General features: G+C 37.7%; 1 protein-coding gene and 1 pseudogene across 1 annotated transcript in view; both read right to left on the reverse strand.

Annotated features, from left to right (window-relative positions):
• The window catches only part of LOC149529237 (RNA polymerase II transcription mediator), a 144,282-nt gene that overhangs the window by 70,055 nt on the left and 47,809 nt on the right, over positions 1 to 26,418 (reverse strand). The window lies entirely within an intron of this gene.
• On the reverse strand, positions 10,391 to 12,114 carry LOC149529238 (uncharacterized; annotated as a pseudogene).

Consider the following 26,418-nt stretch of genomic DNA (forward strand, 5'->3'; position numbering starts at 1 on the left):
ACTTTTCAAGAGAGGAATTGTGTTTGATACTCCGTATCAGATATTCAATTGCTATATGTTATGTAGTGGTACAAGACTAACATCAACAGAAGTGTTGGAGGTGTCCAAATTTGCATGTTTTTCCCTCAAAGGGAAGTGAGCAAAGTGAAATTTTTCTAAGTAGAAAAATTGTTCAAACTCTAGACTAAGGTCGAATTTCCCGTCAAGAGCTAATAAGCAAAATTTCTCAATATGTCAAGGGTGTCCATACTAGGGTCGACTTTCACTTGTGGGGACAAATCGAGATCAACATTTTTTCCAAGTACAAATTGAAAATAAATTGAATTCCATTGAAGCCTTGATCAATTTTCTCTACTTCATATAGGTGGAATTTGAGTTTGGATATGGCTTTGGATCAATTATATTGTAGACCTAGTCAATTTTGAGGATCCATACATGGATCAATGTTCCTCTATTGGGCATTATTTTATTAATTAATTAAAATATGGAGAATACTAGTAAAGTAAAGTTGGAAGTTTCTAGAAACCCATTGATCTTTTATCCCACATTGCTTGTGGGTGGTAAAGCAACATCTCAAACCTCTTTATAAGACCATCAACCAAGAGGAAAATCAAACGGATTTATAAATAAGTGGCTGAAAATTTGACGCACGAAGGCTAAGTGGAAGAGAACCCAACCTTGGAGGGATGAAAATGGCAAGTTCCAATGATTGGAGGAAGGCTCAATGGTGATATTTTTTAAGTTTGTGGAAGTCATTAGAGGGCTAAAAGCAAGGTATTTTCAGACCAAAATTCTGAAACCCTCTTATGGTGTGATTTTTTTGGAAATTCATGGAAAATTAATTGCAAGGGATTTTATCCATGTATTGTTACAGGTTGTTTGTAGACCACTTTCTAAGCTTTCGAAGGCAGAAAGAAATGAAATTCATGTCTGCAGGCCCAAATCTGATGATCATCCAAACAGGGGAGAATTTTGAAAAAACTGTAGAAATTCACCAAATCCTCAAATCTGTTTATGACTGTTTGCTGGTTGATTCTAAGTCCAAACCATGCATTTTACAGAGGTATTTGCACGCCCAAACCTGAAATTTTCCTCAAATTGGGTGTTCTTTTCAAAATTTCATATTAAATAATCTAAGAGCCAAAGCAGCCCAAGCTTGTTTGCTGAGTCTTCCTTGGCCAAATACCAACCATTTGCAACCATTTTCAATCATTGGGAGGATAAGGCTGTGGAATTAAGATAAAGCTTGCATGGAGAAGTTAGAGGTCATGAAGTTAACACATAAAGCAGTTGACAATTTGGCCAATGTGATGTATTAGGGTTGTCATTTATGGCAACATATAGCCAATTTTGAGATGACAAAAGATAAGAATATGTTTTAAGTACAGAAATCTAGAAAATTGTCCAAGTATGGTAAAGGGAAACAGTGAACAGTTAGACATTTTGATTCAGCATACTTCATAGAAGACACATGAGGATATGAGCACTTGCAGGAAGGTAAAGCAGTGTATACAACACGTGGGTAATTGCACTATAGATTATGTCAAGTACAACATGAGTTATTGCAGATTTACCAGGTAAGGGTTGACTAGACAGATCAGAGTGAAATGCAAAATAATGGCATTTTGGTTAAGGAATTGTTTTGGTTTACCAAAATTATTATTTAACAATTTTGGGACGACATCCCAAATATTAACCCACACGTCGCAAAAGATTACTCAAAGATTTAGCAAAGTATCAAGCAGCAAGGCCGATGGGACTAAGGAATTTGGTATAAAGGCAGAACATTTTGTGAAGCGAAGTGTGGCATTGTATTATATTGATATAATGTTTACATGCACACTTTATGTGATTGGTACAGATGCGAATTTGATGCTAAAACAGAGCAAAGCAATCGTGTACAGTTTTGAAGAAGGAACTACAAAGCCAAATCAGATATTGAAGATATCAGCACTGTAAAAGGTTTTTGTATCTATCTCTATTGATAGTATTGTACAGTTGTATATGAATGTTTGAGCAGTGGGCTCATCTTGCACTCTTTTGCATTGTAATAACAACTCCTAACAGGATTAAGGCTTTTAACAAAGACAGATACACTATACGGATGTAATAGACTCCTAACAGGGTCAATATCTTTCACAAGATACTTTTGATTAGTGGATCATTTTGTGCGTACCATCCCCAACGGGGTTTTCCCTTGCCCATGGTTTCCCTACTTAACAAATAATAGTCTTATGAGTTGCATTGCATTTTGCTTATGTTTACTTTTTAGTTCAATCATCTATGCAAGTTTAAAGATTGTTAATAATATCCATAATTGGGCAAAAGTTTGTGGAAAACTGATTCACCCCCCTCAATTTTCCCTATTTCTAACAGGAGGCCTTCCTAGTATTGACATGGAGGGACTTAGTGGAATTTAACTTAAGTTCGTTGATTCTTCTGAAAGGTAGAAGGAAGAAAGGAGTAAACATCTTGGGTGAGTTGTATGATACTATGATCACTAGGTGGTTTCCTTGTTTGTTATTGGCCTTGAAGCCTGTGAATTTTCTCGTTGGCTTATTTTGTGCTGCTCTATTGTTGGAAATGTGATGACAAACAAGTGATTAAGAGGGGGGGGGGCAGTGAATCAGGAACCACTTAAAATTTTCACACTTAGAATACTTCTGCTTTTACTTCATTAGATTATCTAATCTACTTTCATATATGAACATAAAGCAATAAAGAAAACAACACCATTAACACTTTAACACAATATTTGGTAACCCAGAAACCCTCCAAGGAGAAGGCAAAATTGAGGTGGGGATGACACCCATAATGCTTCACTACTGCAATAATAAAGTTTGCCTATTAGGGCTTACAATTGATCACTTCTGGTGATCTACTCTGTTAGGAGTATGAAGGACTGTTAGGTTCACCTTGCAAAAAGATTTTACAATACAATGACGTATGTATACTGTTAAGTGATTCAACACAAGATTGTTAGGTCCACCTGGTTAGAGAATTTGATTGATGCACCTGTTAGAATGAATCAGTAGGCTGATCTTTGCTTTGCAACTCTGTTTTCTGAAATAGATCCTTTGAATAATATGATCACCTAGCTGTGATGGATAAGTCTCTGCCCTATCCTTTATACTGCTTTGTAGCCTACTTACTCAATCTGCTCCATATTCGCTTCTTGTCTTCAAAATATTCATGTATATCAATACTACATCCTTAGACAAACTAATTTTCCTTCCTTATATATCTCTCAAACAATAACTTCATAACAAGTCGGCTCACACAAGAGATAACTTCACAATAATCATATTATACCTTCAAGCCGGCCAAACATTGATGCTCGGGCAACACAATGAGCTCGGGTGATTCTCTGGCACTTGAGTAGCACTGGATGCTCGAGTAACACTTTACCACTCGGGTGATACTGGAGCATACTAACTTGAACTTGATAGCTCAATTCATACCGGGAACTCGACGAGAACTGTGAACTCAATTCACAATTTTGTTTCCACTAATAACACTGAATAGCTCGGGTTATATTGTGGAGCTCGGTTTACACTAGATATCCTTGATCTACTCGGGCTACACTAAAACTTGTTGGCTGATGGAAAGCTCGGTTGTAGTATTAACCGACCTTCCTAGATAACTCAAGTGGTTTGTCACTAATTGACAATATGTCTTGCCATAGGGTCAACATCATTTATATTGGCTACTTTTGGTTGCCCTAGTTAGGGTTTGCAATAGATTAATTTGGGCCATGGATTTGAAATCAATCTTGGTCATTCATTGTAATTGGGGCTCTTATATAAACCCCACCCCTCTTATTTTATTTTATAAAACGGGACTTGTCGGAGAATTGTTGCTAAGATAAAGCCAAACTTGTTCTACTTTTTATTGTTGTGTTCTGTATGGTGAATTGTTGTCAATTTTGAATTATTGCATGGTGATCCACAATCCTCACTTAGCTTAGGATTTTATTTCATATTGTTTAGTAGTAGTCTAATTGGATGAAAGAATTGTGAATGTTAAATTGCTTGACTCGAATACAAACTAAGCCACTAGCCTCTTGCTGATGGCAGAAGTGCCTTGTGTGGTGAGTTAGTGAAAGTGCTTAACTTCAATTGATATCCAATCTTTAGTTTGCATCCACTGATGGTATTGAAGAGGGTAGATATTGATTTGAAAATCATTTGAGTATTATCCTTTTCTAAGCTTGCACTAAGTGGGTGGAGTTGATGATTAAGCTACATCTAGTAAAGTCAAAGTCCATTCATGATTCCTTGCATTCATTGTTAAAAGTAAAAGTAGTTGTACAAGTTATGTTTAAGTTGAAGAGGAAAAGTTGGAAAATAAACCAAATTTTCATCGCACATTGTGAAGTTAAATCTTTAGAAGTGCAAGCAGTTGATACCCATTGAATAAATAGTGTAAGTCCCAAAAGTGACTACCAACAAACCACATTATTTCACTGAGCGAGTATCCACAATTTAAAGAACCTTAAAGTCATTTTGTGGTCTTACTTCGCAATCTTAACGTGAGAAGTGACCTTATATCAAGAGAGGATTGAGTATTTAATCTTTCATTCTGATAATTTGAGTCTTAGATTTTGCATGTTGTAATGGACTAAAACTCACCTCAATAATACCCAAATATTTGCAAAGAAGCCCAAAGTCTTCAATTATCAATGTACTGTCATTTGTAAATACTCAATTGGCCTCTCAAATAATTGCAGATTTCTATTTCCCACCAATAGGATTTTCATTAAATGAGAATGTACCTGCTGAGTTTATCATTTTGATAAAACATTTTGCAAAGGATCCTGCTAGATGTTGTCAAATGTCCATGAATCTCACTTCAATTATATACGATGCCATGTGTTGATTGATATGCTTTGAATTTGTTTATATGTTGATTCATCTTAAGAGTATTTTATGGTTTTTGTGCATTGCCCATTAATATCAGTATCTTTTCAAAGTCCTTCCAAAGCGTATCACCTCTAAATGATGGAAACAAGTGGGAGCTTGACGATAAAATGCTCAAGGTCATTTTATTAACCATATAGAATAGGCCCTATGGCATTAGGTGGGATATCTCCTTCAAATCTATCCCAAGCAGATTTGTAGAGCCCTTGTAATCATCCCATGCATAAGGATTTAGATGCTGAATAGTAGTGCTTCAGTTTAGTTAGAAATTTGTTGGGCAAGAAGCACTAATTTGTCGTCAAACATAATTTAAAGAGATGTAGAAGTGATATGCATGGGTATGTTTGGATTCTTCCATACACATAATCTTCAATTTGTGTAATTTTTTGTTTATGAACATCTTTAATATGGGAATCTTGAATTTCTACTGTAACTACTTATAATTGAAAGTTTAACCCAACGGATCAAGGCATCGATTGTGATATCATATTTTAGAGAAAAAAAATCTTTTATTTTTTGAGAATATTGAGTATTAATGAGGATGTCGTGTTAAATTTTAAGCCAGAATACATGAAATACAATATCAGACACACAAAATTGAGAAGTTCAAAAGACAAAAGATATCCTGAGAAAACCCTCCAATCAAGGGTGAAAAATCCAGCCCCACAAAATAGATCATGTATTGTATACACAAAACAATGACAATATTCACATGCTTGTGATTGATAACTTTTAACAATCAATCAATAATTTAGATCCATGCAGTTTCTGAGATTGATTGTGTTTGGTGTTTAATTCAGACTAATCAATCAATAAGCCTCCATCTCAGCTCAACAAACAAAATATCAAATGCCACGAGGATCTCACAAATACTTTTGAATCTTTAATGCACATTCAATAATCACACACAATCATATACAGAAGAATTATGAATCTTGTATCAAGCACATGACAGAGATATAAAATGTATATTCAACGCCTGAATCACCAACAGCAGCTCATATATCACCGTCTTCTCTATAATAAAAACAATATATACAGGAATTAACTCAAGTCATTGAAAAGGCCAATCAACCCAGGTTTAAGCTGAAGAAAAGAACATGCAAAGAGAGCTGGTGTAGATCATATACAGCTCGACAATGTTATCCTAAATTTTGGCGGTGAAAGATCACGAAAGATGACACTTCATCTTCAGTAAACACAAACGAATTCATAGACATGGAATCTCTTTAGAGATGAGAAGCGGCTTGTGATAATAGATAACAGAGAATTGTCAATACAAATGAATAAAAAATATATGATAACCACAATCTAGCAAGGCAGATATACTCTAAGAACATTTGAGGCTGATCAATACAAGTATGAATGATTTCTTATGCAGCTAACATAACATTAACACTCCCTCTTAGCAAGAGAGAGACCATTCATATGTCATGGTGTCTCTCGACATGACAAACACAAAAGGCTACCCTAATATGTAACAAAAAAAAAACCTTATCACAGATTCTCTCGACATAATATTGTCATCTAAACATGACATTCAGCATGGCTACTCCCAAAGGATGAAAGAATACAAGAGCTAAGTCATGGAGTCTCTCATGTGACATCCATAATGGCTACTCCCAGAGGTAGGAACAGGGGCTTTCACCTCAAACTTCTCTCTTATAGAGAAGAGCGCATTAACAAAGGCTTGCAAACAACTTCTCACTCACAGATAAGATAAGATAATAATGTTAATGCCCAACGAAAAACCACAAGGTTTTAAGGGACTAAGCATACAAACAAAAGAGCCAGCCAAAGTAGGAGCACCAAATGGTGCCTGAGAAGAAACAAAACAAGACACAAAACTAAAGAAAAACCAAGGTAAGGACTAAGGATCCTTTCTTGGTACAAATAAATCAATCACAGAGGGATATAATTGTGGATGATCCAAAGTCTTAGACGAGTGTCGCTGCCTGAAAAGACTGGTAAAATGTCTGACCGAGTTGGAATGAGTTATATTGCTTTTCCTTTTCAAGCCCCCTGGTGGAGACAAGGGGGAGAAAAAGGCATGAATGAGCTGGTCTGAGATATGGCCCTGAGGTATGAATGACTGCAGGGTATGCTCATGAAGTTGGGTGGCCTCCCAAAGATAAAGGCAAGACACCGGTGGTCAATATAGCTGAAGAATGCTGAAAGAGAAAAACAATCTCTAAATAGGCAATGAAATCTTCCTCTGATCTCATAGTAGATAGGACAACAAAATATCAAGTGAGTCTCACTCTCAACCTCTGCCAAAGTACACAATCAACAAATCCAATCATCCCTATCCATATGGTGATCAGTCCGGACTTGAAGACGGTGAGAGCCAACTCTAAAAGAATCCAAAGAAAACCGCAGGGCGTGACTCTAGCGCCGATAAAGATAAGCAGCGAAAATAATAATACCATTCTGAATCTCAAAAAAATGGTCAACATAAAAGGCCATCTTAGGACGTAATCCACAAGGGGGATTACGCCAAGTAGTCATTAGCAAGGCCTTGCAGCTCAAACTTCTCTCACAAAGAAAAATGCATTAACAAGGGCTTGCACTTCAATCTTTTCTCCCAGAAAAGAATGCATTAACAAAGGCTTAAACCTCAAACTTCTCTCATGGAGGCAAATGCATTACAAGGGCTTTCACCTCAAGTTTCTTTGACTCAAAGAAAAATACATTACAAGGATTTCACCTCAAATATCTTTGTCTCAAAGAAAAATGCATTACAACACATAATAAGAGAACCTGATGTTGAGATTCCCTTTCAAAAGAGGCTCCTTCTCATCAAGAAATACATTCACGCAGGATAGATAATCACAAAAATTATTGTAGACTCCAATGTTTGACCAAACAAGGAGCTTTTGTAGTCACATTGCTATACGAGCTTGTTGATCCTTTACCAAAAGACTTGACAACCCATTTGCCACTCAAGCTCCCTCTGAATCTTCAAGCACCTGCATCAACCTCCTGATTGTCTCAACCAAGATTGTCTACAATGCTTTCCATAGAGTAAAGGTATTCAGCCATGGTTACAAGGAGACCTGTCTCCCCCCTAAAAGACATGTGTTGAAGACGGAGATGCGTCTTGCAAACTTTTCGTGTCTCCGAAGGCCTCAAAAAAAGTTGGAGACTTCATGACAAAGTCTCCCAATCTCCTAATCCAAAAAGTGAAGACTCCTAATAAAAAATAAATGTAAAATATACTATTTATTTATTTATGTATTTTAGTCCTCATTCTAATGTTTTTTAATGCAATAATTAAGACCAATGACAATTTAAATGACTAAATCATTTAAAATATTTTAATATTTTCTTTAATAAATTAATGACTTGCCCCTAGTTGTACTACCATCAGAGGAACCTGAGTTGGAGAGATGATATTTTGGAGAGCATGATAGTTGAAGGCCTTGAGATGGATGATCACAACCTTGTTGAGTAGATGATAGTACCATCAACATATTAGTACTAGATAGATTTTTGGATTTTGTTTACTACACTAAGTTTGTTCATTTTTGTTTGCATATCGGCAATTTAGTATCAAACTATACTTTTTTGAATTTAAAATTTGAATATGCAATAATAATCTCAGTGATAATCAATCTGATATGATGATGATCATATGCAATATTTGGAAAACTAGTATGACTATGACATATAGTAGTGTGATTATGTGAGTTTTAAAATATTTGACTATATTAATGTGGCATTGCTATTATTATTTACTTTAGTCTTTTAGTTTACAGTAATACTATTTTGTATTTAGTATTAGACTCTTTAAATATATAAAAAATTGTCGTACTGGTACCAGTACCAGTACTGGAGACCTCCAAGTCTCCCTGTCTCTCGGTGACCTTGTATTCAACAAACACCTCTAAACCTTTTGAGGTCTATCCTCCTTGACCTCATCCCAAATTACTCTATACTGAATGAAATTGCAAAACTACCAAAGTCAAAAACAAGTTGACTATGCAATTTTGTTATCTACGGACTTTAGTACCTAGCCTTGCAAGGCTGCAATAACTAGCATCTTTACTTCTTCGCAAAACTCCCTCTTGATCCCTGTTGCCTCAAAGATTACAAAGAAGCTCTCTGGAAGTGAACTCTCCTCTAGAAGTCATTTCTTCCTTATAGAAGAAAACTGATCACAAGACAAATTGAATAGATTCTTCTTCTTTAAAAAATGTATATTGTACAGTTTGCCATTAACTTAACCCTATGACAATAAGTTGTGTCTTTATTCTTCATCCTACTTGACTTCCACATAGGATGCATCATGTAAGGAAACTTGCAATAAAAAATATAACAGTTTCCACATAACCCATAATAGATCTGAAATAAATATGTAATTGAAATTCACAAGCAAGAGAATAGACAACATATCCACAAAATGTGACACAAGATATACCCTATGAAACCCTCATTGAGGGAAAAAACCCAACCTCCAAAAAACATCCATCACCATATATTATTCAGCAAAAACACCAATGCAATACAACTATGGAAGTCTTCAAATTCATAGCCACAACCAAGCAATTTATGTGAACAAGCATGAATCCACACATCTCATGTCATGCTTACAACCTTCACAAATGCTCCTTTGGCTAACCTGTCAAGCCTTGTCTTACTCAACTCTTGTCTTTCTCCTTTTTTTGTCTTCTCTACAAGTACTCTTGTGGCTACTTATATAATAGCAATTCCCACAAAACCAACAAGTGGTATTACATAAACCATGTGCTACCTAACCCACTGACCCCACATTTAATATTGAACATCTAATTTTTTTCCCCAATATTAAATAATTACATGAAATATAATCACAATGTTACAATACAACTCATCAAGTATATCCCATGGGACTCTTGACATGTACATCCATCTAGGTACTCCTAGGTGCAACATTACATAATAAAATAAAATAATATAATATACCAATATTATGCAATGTGTGCAACACCATAATCTCAACACATCAAGCTCTTCCTCCCTTGAATGCAATCTCACATCATCCTTATGCTTCTTGATCCATCATGCAACCATTTAAGACACATTACAAATAGTTCATAGAATCAATCTATCTTGAAGAAAAATATCAATGCTAGAATCATACAAGATTCACAATTCTAATGAATGAATTAATATCTACATAAAAATTTATGAATATTATTCATGGATATAAAAACTTATCTCTCAAATATCAAATCTTCCTCACAATCGACCAATTGATCTCTCTTGATCTTTGCACCTAAAGTGTCAGATCTCCTGATATGTGACTACAGTGCCTCTTAAATTTGTAAAAGTATCATATGTAAAACTCAAGCAGCAACAGATGTAACTGCCACCATGCAGAGCTGAAGTAATTTGAGCTTTCCAAATACTACTAGCTTATTTAGTCTGTGTGAAGATGGTTGGAATTTATTCAAATAAATGTGTATTGAAGTCACTCAACTTTGAACTACTCAGCCTGCATAATGTGACATCAAGAAATTTTCCACTGGAAAGCAGTGGGCTCAACAAACTGGGGTTATTCAATTAGCAATTATACCCTGCCACTTACACTCATTCAAGGTTCATGATGTGTCTCTGAAATAGATCCATCCCACTTACCAGAGTCTAGAAGAGGAGGAATGGTAAAACAATCCCTGATTCAAAATTATTCAGCATACTCCAAGGCCCATCCAACTGTTGGGATGATCTGATTGGATGCCTTGTATTTTCAGAAATAGAATTATTAATGCAATGGCTAGCCACATCATCATTGTCGAAGCCTATAGAAAATCTAGAAAACTTGTACAATTCAGACCCTGGATTCACTGCACCAGATCCTGGGGAGGAAAAATTCTGCATATCTTGCCCTTGCTCAGAAAATGGCAGATCGGATGAATCACTTCCAGACACTAGTGCAAACCTTGCTCATTTATCATCCTGGCTTGACACATCATCTCTAGATGAGTCCCACAGATCCTCATTATAAGGACCACCACCATGAGATTTATCCAGGCCATTGCTATGCCAAAATAAACTCCTTTCGACACAAGGACTATTGATGGAAAGATCTTGAACTTCCTTTGCAACTCCCATCTCTGAATATATCCTTGTTGCTCTTATGTCATCATACATGCTAGCAATCTTGGACATTGCAGACATTGACCTTACTGAATTAGCATGACTAATAAGACTGATCAGTATTAGGACTGGAGAGCATTTGATCAGTATTAGAACTAGAGAGCATTTGATCAGTATTAGGACCAAAACTTGTGCTTGATAAGCGTAATCCCCTTGAAGTCATGCTCGGATACCTTTACTTGCAAACATTCTCCGCAGCTTTTGAACCAACACCAGAATTAGAAATTGCTTTAAGAGAGAAAGCCAGGTTGCCATTTGCTGAGTTCCTACCATGTTCTACCGGACCTACTTCACCTTTTGAAAAACAGATGTTTACTTGAGGATTGTTGAATAATTTCCCTTGAAGAGCTTGTTTTGCTCTACAAGCAGCAATCACACTTCTAAATTGCACAAAGGCAAAAGTATGATTAGGAAATGTAGTAACATGTTCAATCTCACTAAAAAAGAAAAAGCTCTTCTTAAAGCTTATTTCACCAACTTTGATGTATGCTGGAACATCTATCCACAGTACTTCACTTGTTTCTGCATTCTTATCCCCTTTAAGTTACTCAGAGAAAGAAGCTTCAGAATTAGGACCCAAAATTCTTGAATCTTGGGTACCTGAGAGGCCTGCCATATCAGAAAAGCATCTTTTATCTCAAAATCTTGTAAGATCATCTGTGTGCTGAATTGATAATGGATGACTATCCCCCTTTGCAAACTCAATCCTCAGAACCAGACCACCGAGTACCAACCCTTGAAGGCTTCTCTTTGCAATAACTGCATCTTCTTCTTTCCTGAAGTTTATGAAGGCATAGAGCAGGACGAATAGACAATTATACATACTATTTCCCCAAATCTAGAGAAATGTTCTGCCAACACAGTTTCAGTGGCATGCTGAGATACATTGTCAACCCAAAGTTTACAAGAGTTCTGAAGATCACCATGTTCTAATTTCTGGGCTCCGAAAAGGATGACACTTTTTATCAAATCAAGAGTTTTGTACTCTGCATTTTGCAAAAGATATTCCCCATTTCACTTCCATGCCACTCATCTGGTTTCTTGAATTAGCAAACATGGTGGATCTCCCGTGACTTGAAGAGCCTTAACTAATCTTTTGAAGAAAAGAAACAAGGATTCTAACCTTTACAAAAATCACACACTGCAATTCTAATTCTGGTTATGGATCTTTACTTAAACCCACTCTGGTACAATGTTAAATTTGAGCCAAAATACATGAATTACAATATCAGAAATACAAAACTAACAAGTCCAGAAGACACAGTAGATATCCACGGAAAACCCTCCACTTGAGGGTGGAAAACCCAGCCCCGCAAAATCAATCCTTTATTGTATACTCAAAACAATTACAATATCCTCATGCTTATGATTGATAACTTTTAACAGTCAATTAATAAGCTTTCGTCTTAGTTCAACACTTTAGCAATGCCAAACAATATCAAATGTTACAAGGACCTCACAGATACTTCTGATACACATTGAGTGATCACACTCGATCATATACAGGAGTTATGTATCTTGCATCAAACACATAACATAGATGTATTACGTATCTTCAACAATTGAATTACTGGCAGCAGCTTATACATCGCCATCTTCTCTATATTAAGGATGGAAAGCATCTGCCATAAATACTCACTCCCAATACAAGTAAACAATATTCTACACAAATGAAGACTCTTGTGTGGAATACCAAAGGATGCATGTTACTAGATCATGAATAATTGGCAGTTACACCACAGGAAATAATAAAAAACGATATATAGAACACTTAAGCCATTGTAAAGGCCAATCAACCAACATTTAAGCTGAAGAACACTCAAAGAGAGCTGGTGTAGATAGTATACAGCCTGACAATGCTATCATAAATCTGGGCAATGAAGATCATGAAAGACAATACTTCACCTTCAGTAGACACAAACAGATACATGCACATGAAGGAGTCTCTGCAGAGATGAGAAGCAGCTCACGATAATAGATAACTGAGAATTATCAATACAACTGAATGGACCAATGTATGATAACCACAATCCAGCAAGGCAAATATACTCTGAGAACATCTAAGAACATTTGAGAGTAATCAACACAGGTATGAATGAATTCTCACACAGCTACCATAACATTAACATATCATACATATATTCTCTTTAAGATTTCAGATTTGCCTCAGATTAGTGCAATTCTTACATTTTTTTAAATATATATCTAACAGTACAAGTAGGAAGTTAAAGAAAACAGGCCTGAAAGATAATCTTTAATTACTTGTTTAATTTTGAGCAAGTAATCAAATTATAGAGTGGTCCAATATGGGTTCTTCAAACTTTAGTATCTTCTAAGACTGATGCAATGCATACTCAAAATCATGGGTATATGATAGGCAATACATATGAGTCACATATGGCGCTGAATTAATAAACCTATAACCATTTTGTTTAGATATGTTCTATTTTGTTTAGCAGGTATTGGTTGCCAGTGACAAATAATCAAGTGAATAAATGCGCAGACCTATATTAAGGGTTCAAATCTGGTTATTCTCAGTGTTTAAAGCTTTGTGTCACAATTCACAAACTCAAACTTGACTTGCACTTGGCAGACCTACAAACTTCAACTTGGCAAATTTGAGCAACTAAAAAATATATTTAAGTTCCCTTAAAAACATAAGTTTTATATAAAATAGATAGGGTGTCAATCAAGGGAAGTATGCAAGAGTCTGTAAAACATATATACAGTCACAAGGGTTTGTAAAACTGAAACATATCAAGGGAAGAGTACAAAAACAATCACAATCTGCATTAAACAGTCGCAATTTACAGTAGTGAGGACATCAAGAAATCATTGAGAAATCAGAACAACAAAAAATGAATCACAGAAGGCATCTGAAGTCATGTTCAAGCATATTTGCATGCAAGGGCACACACAGGCTAAGTATTTTCAGTGTATTAGGCACTTTTTTCAGCACTTCCAGTAAGTTGCAAATTAACCCTTTTGAGAGCTTTCAGCAACATAATAGTACATGCAAATACACTGCATAATCTCCATGTCAAGCATGAAATCAAAGCTAAAACACAAAACCATCAGATGGTAAATAGGAAATAAAGAGCATATTCTCTTACATATATAATAGCTTCATAACCCATCATAAGGTGATATTACCACCTCTCTAACTGGGCACTCCATTATCTCCATTCAATCAAAGATGCTTATTATGCATCTAGCTTACATGCCACAAGTTGATCAACAAAACAAATCAACAACATAACCTCCCTCTTACATGCTCTTATGTGCATCTATAATGCCCTTACATCTATTACACACTCATGCATTGTCATAGATGTTCCTACACATCTTACATGATAAGGGATTCTCTTGCACACAACACACAAACACATAAACATGGAAAAATGACCAAATGGTAGTAGGATACCCTTTTCCATGAGGATTCACAAAGAATAAATAAATAATTAGCATTGCAATATACATGACACAACTTTACAAACATTCTCTCATTTGTTGTATACCTTGCAACAGAAAAAGGGAACACCAGAACTGTCAACTATCTACTAAGGGCAGAGCACTATATAAACTTCTCTAAGCTCACAAGCTTCATCAATACATCCGTAACATTCTCCAAAGTGTCAACCTTACCAAACATGATCCTCACATCCTCCACAATCTCATGAAAGAATTAATACTAAATATCAGTGTGCTTCATTAATTCATATAGAGTTGAGTTCTTTGTCAAGCTGATAGACTGACTGATTCATATCTACTCTAAATTGCTCCATGACTCAACCCAATGTCTAAACAAACATGTGAAGCCAGATTACCTCCTTACAAGCATGAATATCTGCCATGTACTCTATCTCTATAGTCAACAAAACCACCACAACCTTTCACTTGCCCATCTAACTCACTACACCACCAAACAAGTTAAAAACATAACCATTACTAGATCTCTTGTTATTGACATCTTTTGCCCAACTACAATAAACACACCCCCAAATATCCGTTGAGTGTGACAAGTCCCTTGAGACATTATCTATCTTATAGCATAAAGAGTAGTTGAAGATTCAAAAGAACCCCCAAAATATTTGAAAAGCCTCTTCATAGGAACCCAATGATCCTATCCAATATTGGCTATAAAAATGCTCAAGACTCTCAATACTTGGGCAATTCTTAGTCTAGTACAAAACATAGCATATACATAAGACTCTAACTACAGTAACAAAAGCAAATGAGACATCCTCCATCTCAACCAGTGTAGATGGAACTACTTAGTCTCCACTAAAATAGGAACACTCATTGGTCTATAGTATTTTGTGCACAATGTAACACAGTGCGCATAACCAAGTTTGTGTTCTCTATCTCTTCTACTCCCTGTACCAAAGATAAACTTAACAGTCCTTCATATCAAACTTTGCAACAAAAACTCTGAAATTTCAAGTCCCTGATCACAGCCTTACTATTACCCAAAAAAATATGTCAACAATGTAGAAACCAACAACAATGCAACAATCACTATCCTATTTCAAATACACAGAGCTTTCATTTAAACCTCACAAATCCAAGTCTTGCCATAAAAGAATCAAACCTATGATACCACATCTTGAGTAACTACTGAGACCATACAAAGATTTCTTCAATCTACAAACCACTAACTCCTTATCTTTTATAAGGTCATGCTTTAGCTATGCCATGACCATGTCCACCGAGGAATCAAAATAGCAACAGATTTAATACAATGCAATAGAAGGGAAGGTCAGGACCGGTTATTAAATAACGGCAAGGCACCCTTTTAATCAAACCTAATATTCTCGTGTCAACAAACAAATCAACGGAAGCAACAAGAGAGCATTGAATTGGAAAAGTTGATAAACTTGAGATCAAATTATAAATAAGGAATTACTAGCAATGCATAGGACTTAACAAATATTAAAAAATGATTATCCAAACGAAGAGCAGTTAAGTCAAAGTAGAGGGGCAAGATCTAACTTTATTGTTTATGAAACGCTACGATTTGGAAATACACCTCTCTGGAGACATCCTCTCCTACTGGGCAAAGATATTCAAATGAATGGAAAAACATATCACTGGGCACGATCGGCTGGGAGAAATAAGAAAGGAATTAGCAAGAGTAAATTCAGTCTATCGATATCTTGGTGTTATTTGACATATAAATTGCATAATAAGTAATTATGTGACCATATTTGGGCATTGTGTAGTACAATATAGATAGATTGATTGATAGATATATGTATGAATGTATGTATGTATGTTTATGTGTGTGTATATAATATGCATGCATCTATATCAGTAATCTAATATGAATTTGTGCTTACTCCATTTATCAATAATAGGGATGTTGATATAATAATTTAATTTAGAAAGTATGCATAAGATGTTATGTATATTCTCAAATTGCTATAGTAAAACCTGATGGGGAAAGTGAAGTAATCAAGATTAGAAGAATGGTAATAAGACCCCACACTAGGTAGCTCACCTCATATGCAAGGCAAGGGCTAAAATGGCCAAGGGGAAACAATGTATCCACTCTTGAGGTGAACAATGTATCCACTCTTGCGACTAGGGTAGGAGGCCAAAGATAGAGAATAGTGATAGGACCCCGAACTAGATAGCCCACCTTATATGCCTGGCAAGGGCCACATAAGGCGAAGGGAGAATAGTGTATCCACTCTTGAGACAACGGTAGGAGGCCAAAGATAGAGAATAGTGATAGAACCCCACACTAGATAGACCACCTTATATGTCTGGCAAAGGCCACATAAGGCCAAGGGAGAATAATGTATCCACTCTTGGGCCTAGGGTAGGAGGTTTTGAGGTACCTCATCCAATCACCCCAAACTTCTATGATCAGATCACATTGATGTTAAATTTGGTACTCTATTAATTTGTTCACATTTATTTTTAAAGAAATATATGGCATCATGATTGTAAATGCAAGATTTCAAATTATGGATATCTACCCCTAATCTTGTGCGATTGTGACTTTAGGGAAAAATTCTAGGAAAAATTAGAAAAGAGACATTATATTAATCTCTTCCTCCAAGTCACCATGTAAGAAAGTTGTTTTAACATTAATTGACATTATCTCAAGGTCAAAAGATGCTTTAACACATAATAAGAACCTAATAGATGTTGACTTCAATTGGAGAAAAATCTCATCAATGTCTATCACCTCAAGCTAGGATATTCTTGCACAACTACTCTCATATTATACTTCTCAATTTTCCCATGCAAACCAAATTTCTCCTTGAAGACCCATTTACACCCAATAAGCTTCCTTCAATCAAACAACTAAACCAAGAGCCAAGTTTCATTCTTTTTCAATGCAGCAATCTCCTCAACCACAACTAACATCCAAGACTCATTATCATTCTTCTATTTTGTCTCTTTCATAGTTCAAGGTGCGTCAATATTAGTAATCAAAACAAGAAAAACACCCAAAATCAAATGGCTATACATTTTGTGTTGCCATCAAGTGAACCTCCACACAAGATGGGATGAAGTTTCTTTATCTTCATACTATTTAAGCTCTCCTAATCAATTCAAACTTAATCCTTTGATTCAATTGTACATGTAGATATCTCAATCTTTAGTTGTAACTACAATTGTAGACTTCACAATTCCATCTAGTTGCTCAAGAATAAAGGAAGATCTAAACTCTTTGAAGATCACATTCTGAAATATCCTGAACCGGATATTTACTAGATTTCTCTATCAACAATATATTCAAAACTAAAATATGTAGATATATTACCAAACTCAAACGAAATCAGTAGAAACTCCACCAGATATTTACCCAACTACTTTTTGAATATAGTATTCAAAACTTGAACATAGGCAGATGCAATACGATATAATAATAAAACCAAAAGATTCTCCACAAGATAATAATCCGTTCTTGTCCAAATAATATTCAGGAATTCAAGCATATAAAATGTGTTACAAACCAACAGCATTAAACCAGTAAACTCACATACAACTCCTTAAAACAATGTTATTGCATTATGCAATAGCAAAACAATAACCAGCACTAACAAATCCAATCTTAAATACAGTTTAACAATCACATTGGCATACTAGAATAAGAACCTGTAAGCGCATATGAAACACCTGAATTGATGTCTCCTGGGATAATGGGTTTGCGTCCACTATCTGTCGGCATGAGGGGCTACATCCTCATACTAGCTGAAAGCTGAAGCTTTCCAAATACTCTCGCAAGACAGAACTGAAATATGAAATAATAAATCAAGCATACCCAAATGAAAGGGTCTTGTTAATGTTATAGCTTCAGTCGAATTGATTTGATCTATACTCGATCCTTTATGGTCATCGTTTAAACATTATTGCATTTGATTAACCCACAATTATATATATATATAGTTGTTAATAATGTCTAATGACAATTAACTTATAATAAACTATATTAATTAAACGTAGAGACATGTCTCTTCATGAGACATGACTCTTCTACTCCTATTTATATACACTTGGATCTGCATTTGAAAAACACATACTAAGAAGGCATTGCTATTACATCTGCAAGCGATCCTCAAAAACTCAACATGGTATCAGAGCCAAATTGCACATATAAGAAGCACTGAAAATTATAACACCACATTGATTGCAGCGAAGGTGGCACTCAGCATTGTGCATTCAATGGAGATTGTATTCCATCTCAAGGGCTTGTCTTACACGTAGGGTAACGTAATCAACTATGAGGTCCCTGATCCCCGAGCAAGATTGCAGAAAAATACCTTGAGTTTGGCCTTCATTGGCCCGAACCGCTATGGCAAGGAGGACATTTTATTTACAACAAGCCGAATACACGTAAGTTTAGCACATATAATGAGAAGGGCGGATTCAATACATAGGTTAAGAGCCAACCCATGAGCACTACAACCGCACATTACCATAGCCAAACATACCTATTTGCATTTTATCGGCTTTCATTATGCAGAAAGCCACTCCTCTCTTGACATTGTAGATTCTAGAGATGGATAACTCTGCAAGGAAGTTTTAGCTGACATAATTGATTATGCCCTAACATGGCATCCGGATTTTGAAAATATTTTCTTTCCTTCATTAACCATGATCAGTCTTACAACCATTCAAATGAGTTTGGCCAGATGATGCCAATTTTTTTTGCATGACCTAAATTTTTTGTTGCCAAAGCGCAGTAGCATTATTGTGGATACATAAGTTTTGGAACAAGAATATATTAATGGAAGAGAGTTAATAAAGAAGGGATAACACCTAGTACACAAGGGCATAAGGCGTGGGCCCCTACATGTCATGTGAGGAGGAGAATCTTAATATCTTAAAATAAAGGTTATGAAATAGATTTTACCATGTGAAGATCAAAAGGAATGCTCACAAATTGACCAAGATATCAGATTTAGAGGGAGTCTGACACTTCTTCAAAGGTAAAGGAGCTCAGAAGATCGATGTTCAGAGGGAGCCTCCCACATCTGTCTGAAGGAGCAGATAGAGGATATGTTTAAGTTGATCCTTGAAGATCTTTGATCATATCAGAACCAGAGGGAGTTGTGACTTCATTTAACCTTTTGGTATCATGCGTGTGACTACATGATTTAATGGGCCTACCCCCTGTGTACATCATGAGGAAGTGACAACTTCCAAATGATTATCACTTGTATCTGTAGAAGTTATTGAAAGGTGACAAACTTTCAATAACTTAACCTTCTATTATGATAGACATGTTATGATGTCTGAACTAGATTATAATAGATTGTAAACTTGCATGGTGGATTAAGTTCCTTAAACAAACCATAGCCATCTATTATGATGGACATCTTTTGATGTCTAAAAAGATCGTGATAGATGATATCTTGCATGGTGGATTAAGTTCCTTAAATAGACCATGGCCTTGTATTGTGATGGACATCTTATGTCTAAGCAGATCGCAATAGAAGATTGCTTGCATGGTGGATTAATTTCCTTAAACAAACCATGGATGTTCATATAGTAAGCATTATCAGCAGTGTAACCCGGGTGCGCGCACCCGAGTCAAAACCTCGGCGCACCCGGTGCCCGTAAGCACCTGGTGCGGGTGCGTCATGCACCCGAGTACCCCCGCCGGGAGTTTTTCCACCGCCGCACCAGTCAAGCACCCGAGGGGGATGCGGTGCTTGGGTGCTTGGGTGCACGGGTGCTTCTTGGGTGCTCGCGGGGTGCTTCTTGGGTGCTTCTCAAGTGCTCGCAGGGTGCTTCCTGGGTGCTCATGGGGTGCTTCTTGGGTGCTTCCCAAGTGCTTGCAAGGTGCTTCCTGGGTACTCACTTTGATATGGCTATGATACATTATTATTATTTCGCTGTTTCATGCTATTCGGCTCATTGTCATCATGAGCATCTTTATGATATATGATATTCATAGAATCATATTTGAAGAATGAATTTTGAATCTTGCAACTTGAACTAAGTTAATTTGTTAAATGGTCATTAGTAATAGTTATGAGATTTCAAGTTTCAAGTTTGAACTTATGGTTTGTGAATCACATTTCAATTTTCTCTATTCATTGTATTCAACTATATTTGGTATGTTAATGTTATATAATATATTGAAGTATCATTTCATAATTAGCATTTTCACTCATATATATTATATATATACTATGCAACCCCCTCCCTCCACTCCCCCTCCTCCCCTACCCGCCCACCCCCCCTCTGCTCCCCCGCTGCCGCACCCCCGCCGTCCCCAAATTGAGGCTATTTTTTTTCCACACCCGAAACTCGTCCCCCCGCACCGCCGCACCCCCGCGCCAGGGTAACACTGGCATTATGAGAATGCAAGTGCACATACCTTATAAATATTTTTGATATATTATGCGAATTGATATTTTGGAGACCAATACTAATGATATCAAATTGTTGAATATCTTTCGATCAAGGATATTCCTATATTACATTGAGGTAATATATGGTCATGTGTTTATCCTCCCTAACTAAGAGGGAGTGTTAATATTATAGCTTCAGTCAGATTGATTTGATCTATACTCGATTCTTTATGGTTATTGTTTAAACATTATTGCATTTGATTAATCAGCAATTATATATAGTTAATAATGTCTAATGACAATTAACTTATAATAACCTATATTAATTAAACGTAGAGACATGTCTCTGTTGTCGGTAAAAGATATAATGTAGCCGACGGGTAGAGTAGTATCCGAACGGGTGTGTGACGCTTGAGTCACCCCTTCGGAAAGGTATATGTACACATCCGAGATGGACTTTGGAAGGAGCGTTGGAATTGGAAATCATTGTAGTCATTGTAATCTGCAAATGCATACATGAATAAAGTACTTGTCGGAATTGAATCGTGTTATACTTGTGTTGAACTTCTTACCCTATGCGGTAAACATTTGGCGTCGTTGCCAGACGAACCTGGAACGAGGGAATGATATGAAGATTGATGTCGAATTTGCCCAACAAAGATCGGAATAAGGTGAAAGATAAGAATGAACTAAGTACAGCAAAAGAAATTTTAAATCTAACATAGCAAGCAGAACGCAGACAGAGACTTCAGCAGATTGCCGAGGGGCGCCGAAGGGGTGAAAAGGCACAAACGAAGGGAGTGCACTCACCTAGTAGGCTAAGGAGTACCGAGGAATTGCTGGAAGAAACTCGACAACGCTTGAATTTGGTGGAGGAAACAAGGGAAGAATTTCTTAACCTGTATACGCCGAGGGGAGAGTGTCCGAACGGAAGGGAAGCAACTCGCACGGCTCGAAGTGCCGAGGAAGCACGAGCGTGGAGGGATCTCTTCGTTCCTGATACTCCGGACGAACGAATACAGGCGGAGAATAGAACATCACTTGAAGACTTGTCACCAGACAACGCGGTTGTTGAGAACAAGACTTTTGTCCAGAACAGCGCGGGAGCACAGAACAGCGCGGGAGTACAGAACAGCGCGGGAGCACAGAATAGCGCAGGAGTACGGAGCAGCGCGGGCACACAAGTACCTCAGAATCTAAGACAAGTAACGATGGCTGGCCCTAAAGAAAAGTTACCCAAGTTTCACGGTGACGATTCAGCAGACCCTATCAGACATTGCAAAACATGTGAAACCATATGGACGGCAAATGGTGTGACGGATGAAGATGATTGGGTAAGACAATTTCCAGCGACCCTACAGGGTGTGGTGATAGACTGGTTTTCTGACACTAGTCCTTAGAAACTTAATACATGGGATAATGTTAAAAAAGAATTTATAGCAGAATTCAGATTGCTTCGAGATGATAACGAAATAGTGGCAGAAATCTACAGCACCAAACAAGGAAAGAATGAGACAGTCCGAACCTATGCCAGGCGACTGAAGGAATTGATCGGGAAGATGGAGAGTCAACCAGCAGATGGGTTGAAAAAACGATGGTTCGTGGAAGGGCTACGGCCGGCTCTTAAAAAGAAAATGAAGATTGTACCACCGGCATCGTACACCGATGCGTATACTCGCGCTATGGATTTGGAAAGTGAACAGAAGACGAGTAAGAAGAAAAAGCATAAGTCCTCTGATTCAGATGATTCATCCTCGGAGAGTAGTAGTAGCGATGAGGAATCAAACAAAAAGGTGAAAGCGCTACAAAAAGACATGCTATGGATGATGAAAGAATTCAAAAATTTGAAAAAGAATCCAGATACAGTAAAAGGAGAACTGTGGTGTACAGATTGCAAGGAGGACGGACATACGAAGGGTTCATGCCCGAAGAAGCAGTTTTGTGACATCTTCCAGGTGGCGGGGCATTCCGTGAAAGAGTGCCCGTTTAACTTGAAAGCAAAAGGACACCAACAGGTGTTACTCACGCAGGAAGCGTCGAACAATAGCAATAACGCGGGCAATGATGCAACTTCAAGTGGATATAGAAATAACAATAGACGCGGAAGGGGCAGAAGCAATAACAACAACAATGGAGGTCGAAGTAGAATACAATATGATGCAAGTGGAAGACTGATGATACAGTGCCGGGCATGTAATCTTTGGGGTCACTTTGCAAGGGACTGTACTATGAAAGAGGCGCCCCAGCTACTGTGCAGATGGTGTGGTCCAGGGGACCATGAAGATTCTAAATGTCCTAAACAAAGTGTAAATTTATTAAGTATTGAAACAAGGAACGAGAACGTGTTGGTAATCACACGGGAGCAGGCGAGGAAGGCAAAATATCCGAATGCAAAAGAAGAAAAAGAGAGGTTACAGAAAGCTCGAGCGGAGATAGACAAGCAAATGATAGGAAAGAAGTCACAAATAAAAGACAGTACTGTAACTCCGAAAAGAAACTTGGCACAACAACGTATGGTGAAACAAATAATGCAAATGGAGGTGCCAGTTAAATTAAATGACCTTCTTACTACCATGCCTCAGCTGCGTACGGCCATTATAAATATGACACCATTCCCGAGAGCAATGGAAGAAGCACAGGATGGCCAGGAGGGAACAAAGAATAGCAAGGAAACAACCCCGATGGCAGCAACAGACCCGATGTTACTAGCACTGACAACAGGCAGACACCCAGCAGTAGTGGAGATGGGCATTCTGGGTACGGTACTAACAAATACAATAGTAGATGGAGGATCGAGAGTCAATGTGATGCCGGAAGATATTTGGAAAAAACTAGGACAACCAACACTATGGCCACCCACCTTTCAGTTACTTACAGCAGATCAACATGGAATAAAACCCATGGGCACTCTGATGGCGCAACCAGTAACAATTGGGACACAACCATTTTTGCTGGATTTTGTAGTCATTCCATTAAAGAAAAGAGGGTATGACGCCATTCTAGGACGGGGGTGGTTGGTGCAGGCTAAGGTAAAGCATGATTGGAAAAGGAACACCTTGTCAATAGAGAAGGGAGGTAGCAGATTTATAATCGATTTGCATACACAGATGGTAGGAGAAGAAGTTGCGTCGTCGGACTCAGAAGGCGATGGCGAGAGTGACGACGAAGGGAAAAGAAGGATGGAACCAGATAATGAGGGGGTATTGAAACTAGAAGGAGGCTCAACTGATGACGACTTAGACTCCGTGAATGGACTGTTACATTGGCAAATGGAAGACTATGAGGTCTTTCCGAGCTGCAATATTTTGAGTGTCGAGGAGGGAAAAGAAGGCCAGGAGTTTTCGAAGGAGTACAATGAACTGAAGGAGGGGGAAGCACAGGTGGATGAAACACCCGCCCCTACGTTCAGTAAAGATAAACTAATAAAATATGAAGAGCCGACAGTGAAAACAATGAACTTGGGTGATGAGGAAAATCCGAAGAACATTCTTGTAGGAGACGATTGGAACCCAATATTAAAGGCAGCAGCATTCAGAATATTTATGGAATACAAGGATGTTTTTGCTTGGACATATAAGGACTTGAAAGGAGTACCACCAGAACTATGTGTCCATCGGATACCATTAATCGAAGGCGCAGTACCAATACGGAAGAGACCGTACCGAATGAACAAAAACTATGCAGCACGGGTCTTGGAAGAGATTGACAGGATGCTAGAGGCGGGTATCATCTTTAAAGTACAGACAAGTGAGTGGGTATCACCGATCGTGATATCCTTGAAAAAGGATACGACCCAGCTAAGAATATGTGTGGATTTTCGACGTTTGAATGCCGTGACAATTAAAGACCCGTTTCCGATACCGTTTATAGATAGCATTTTGGAGGAAGTAGCAGGGCATGAAATTTATTCATTCATGGACGGATTCTCGAGGTATAACCAGATATCCATCGCTGAGGAGGATAGATTAAAAACGACATTCATTGTCGAGGATGAAGTATATGCATATAACAGGATGCCGTTCGGATTATGTAATGCTCCGACGACTTTTCAAAGGATTATCCTGTATATATTTGATAAGATGTCTATTGGAAATTTTAAGGCATTTTTAGATGATTGGTCAATTTTTAGTACAGAAGACAACCGCATAACGACGTTAGGAGAATGTATGGAGAGGTGTAGGCGAGCACGATTAGCATTGAACCCGAAGAAGTGCAGGTTCATGGTACCGCAGGGGAAGCTGCTTGGGCATATAGTTTGTGAAGAAGGATTGAAGACGGATCCAGACAAGGTCCGTGTGATTTTAGAGATGCCACCCTCGACGGATGTGTCGGAAGTGAAGTCGTTTTTGGGGCACATCGGTTATTATCGAAGATTTATCAAAAATTATGCAAAATTTTCGTATCCACTAGACAAACTCACCTGCAAGGGTGAACCTTACAGATGGGAGGCTGAGCAGAACGAAGCCTTTGACGGATTAAAAACAAGGTTGGCTACGGCTCCGATTTTGGCCTATCCGAATTGGGATAAAGAATTTCATGTCCATGTAGATGCCTCAAATTATGCCATCGAAGCAACACTGGCGCAGACTGGTGACCACGGGTTGGACCATCCAGTGTACTTTGCAAGCAGATTACTGTCGAAAGCAGAGAGAAATTACAGTACCACAGAGCGAGAAGCGTTGGGGATGGTATATGCAGTACAAAAGTTTAGGCATTACTTGTTGGCCACTCCATTTGTGTTCTATGTAGATCATCAGGCGTTACCAAACGAAAGACGAAAATTGGTACTGAGAAGTCGGACATTTCAGTTAATTAATGGCCTACTATATAAAATGGGACCAGATCAGATTCTAAGACGGTGTGTCCTCGAGGAGGAAATTCTGAAAGTACTGACGGAAGCACACAAAGGTCCAGCGGGAGGGCACATGGGGCCAGATACTACGGCACGAAAAATACTTTTGGCAGGACTATGGTGGCCGACGGTATACAATGACGCCAGGGAGTGGGTCGTTGCATGTGATACGTGCCAACGAGCTGGAAAACCATTAAAGAGAGATTTTATGCCCTTGAATCCCTCGCATGCACAGGAACTGTTTGAGAGGTGGGGACTGGATTTTATCGGGCCTCTGAAGGTGAGCAAAACAAGGTGCTGATACATCGTGGTAGCAACGGAATACTTAACTAAATGGGTGGAGGCACGCGCATTGCGAGACAACTCTGCAGTCAGCACAGCAAAATTTTTATATGAACAAATTATTACAAGGTACGGGGTCCCACTCCAGTTGACAAGTGATCGTGGGGGACATTTTGTTAACCATGTAATTCGAGTACTCACTACTGATTTCAAAATTTACCATTCATTGTCGAGCCCGTACTACCCAAGAGCCAACGGACAGGCAGAAGCAACGAACAAGATTCTGGTAGGAGTGATTTATAAATCCTGTGCAGTTGAGGGAGAAGATTGGGAAGAGAAATTACCATCTACTTTATGGGCATACCGCACTTCGTATAAAGTAACTACAGGACATACCCCGTTTCAGCTA

The sequence above is a fragment of the Cupressus sempervirens genome, chromosome 11 (genome assembly GCF_028749045.1).
Source record: "Cupressus sempervirens isolate cs-2001-9-10 chromosome 11, ASM2874904v1, whole genome shotgun sequence".
NCBI classification, from domain to species: domain Eukaryota; kingdom Viridiplantae; phylum Streptophyta; class Pinopsida; order Cupressales; family Cupressaceae; genus Cupressus; species Cupressus sempervirens.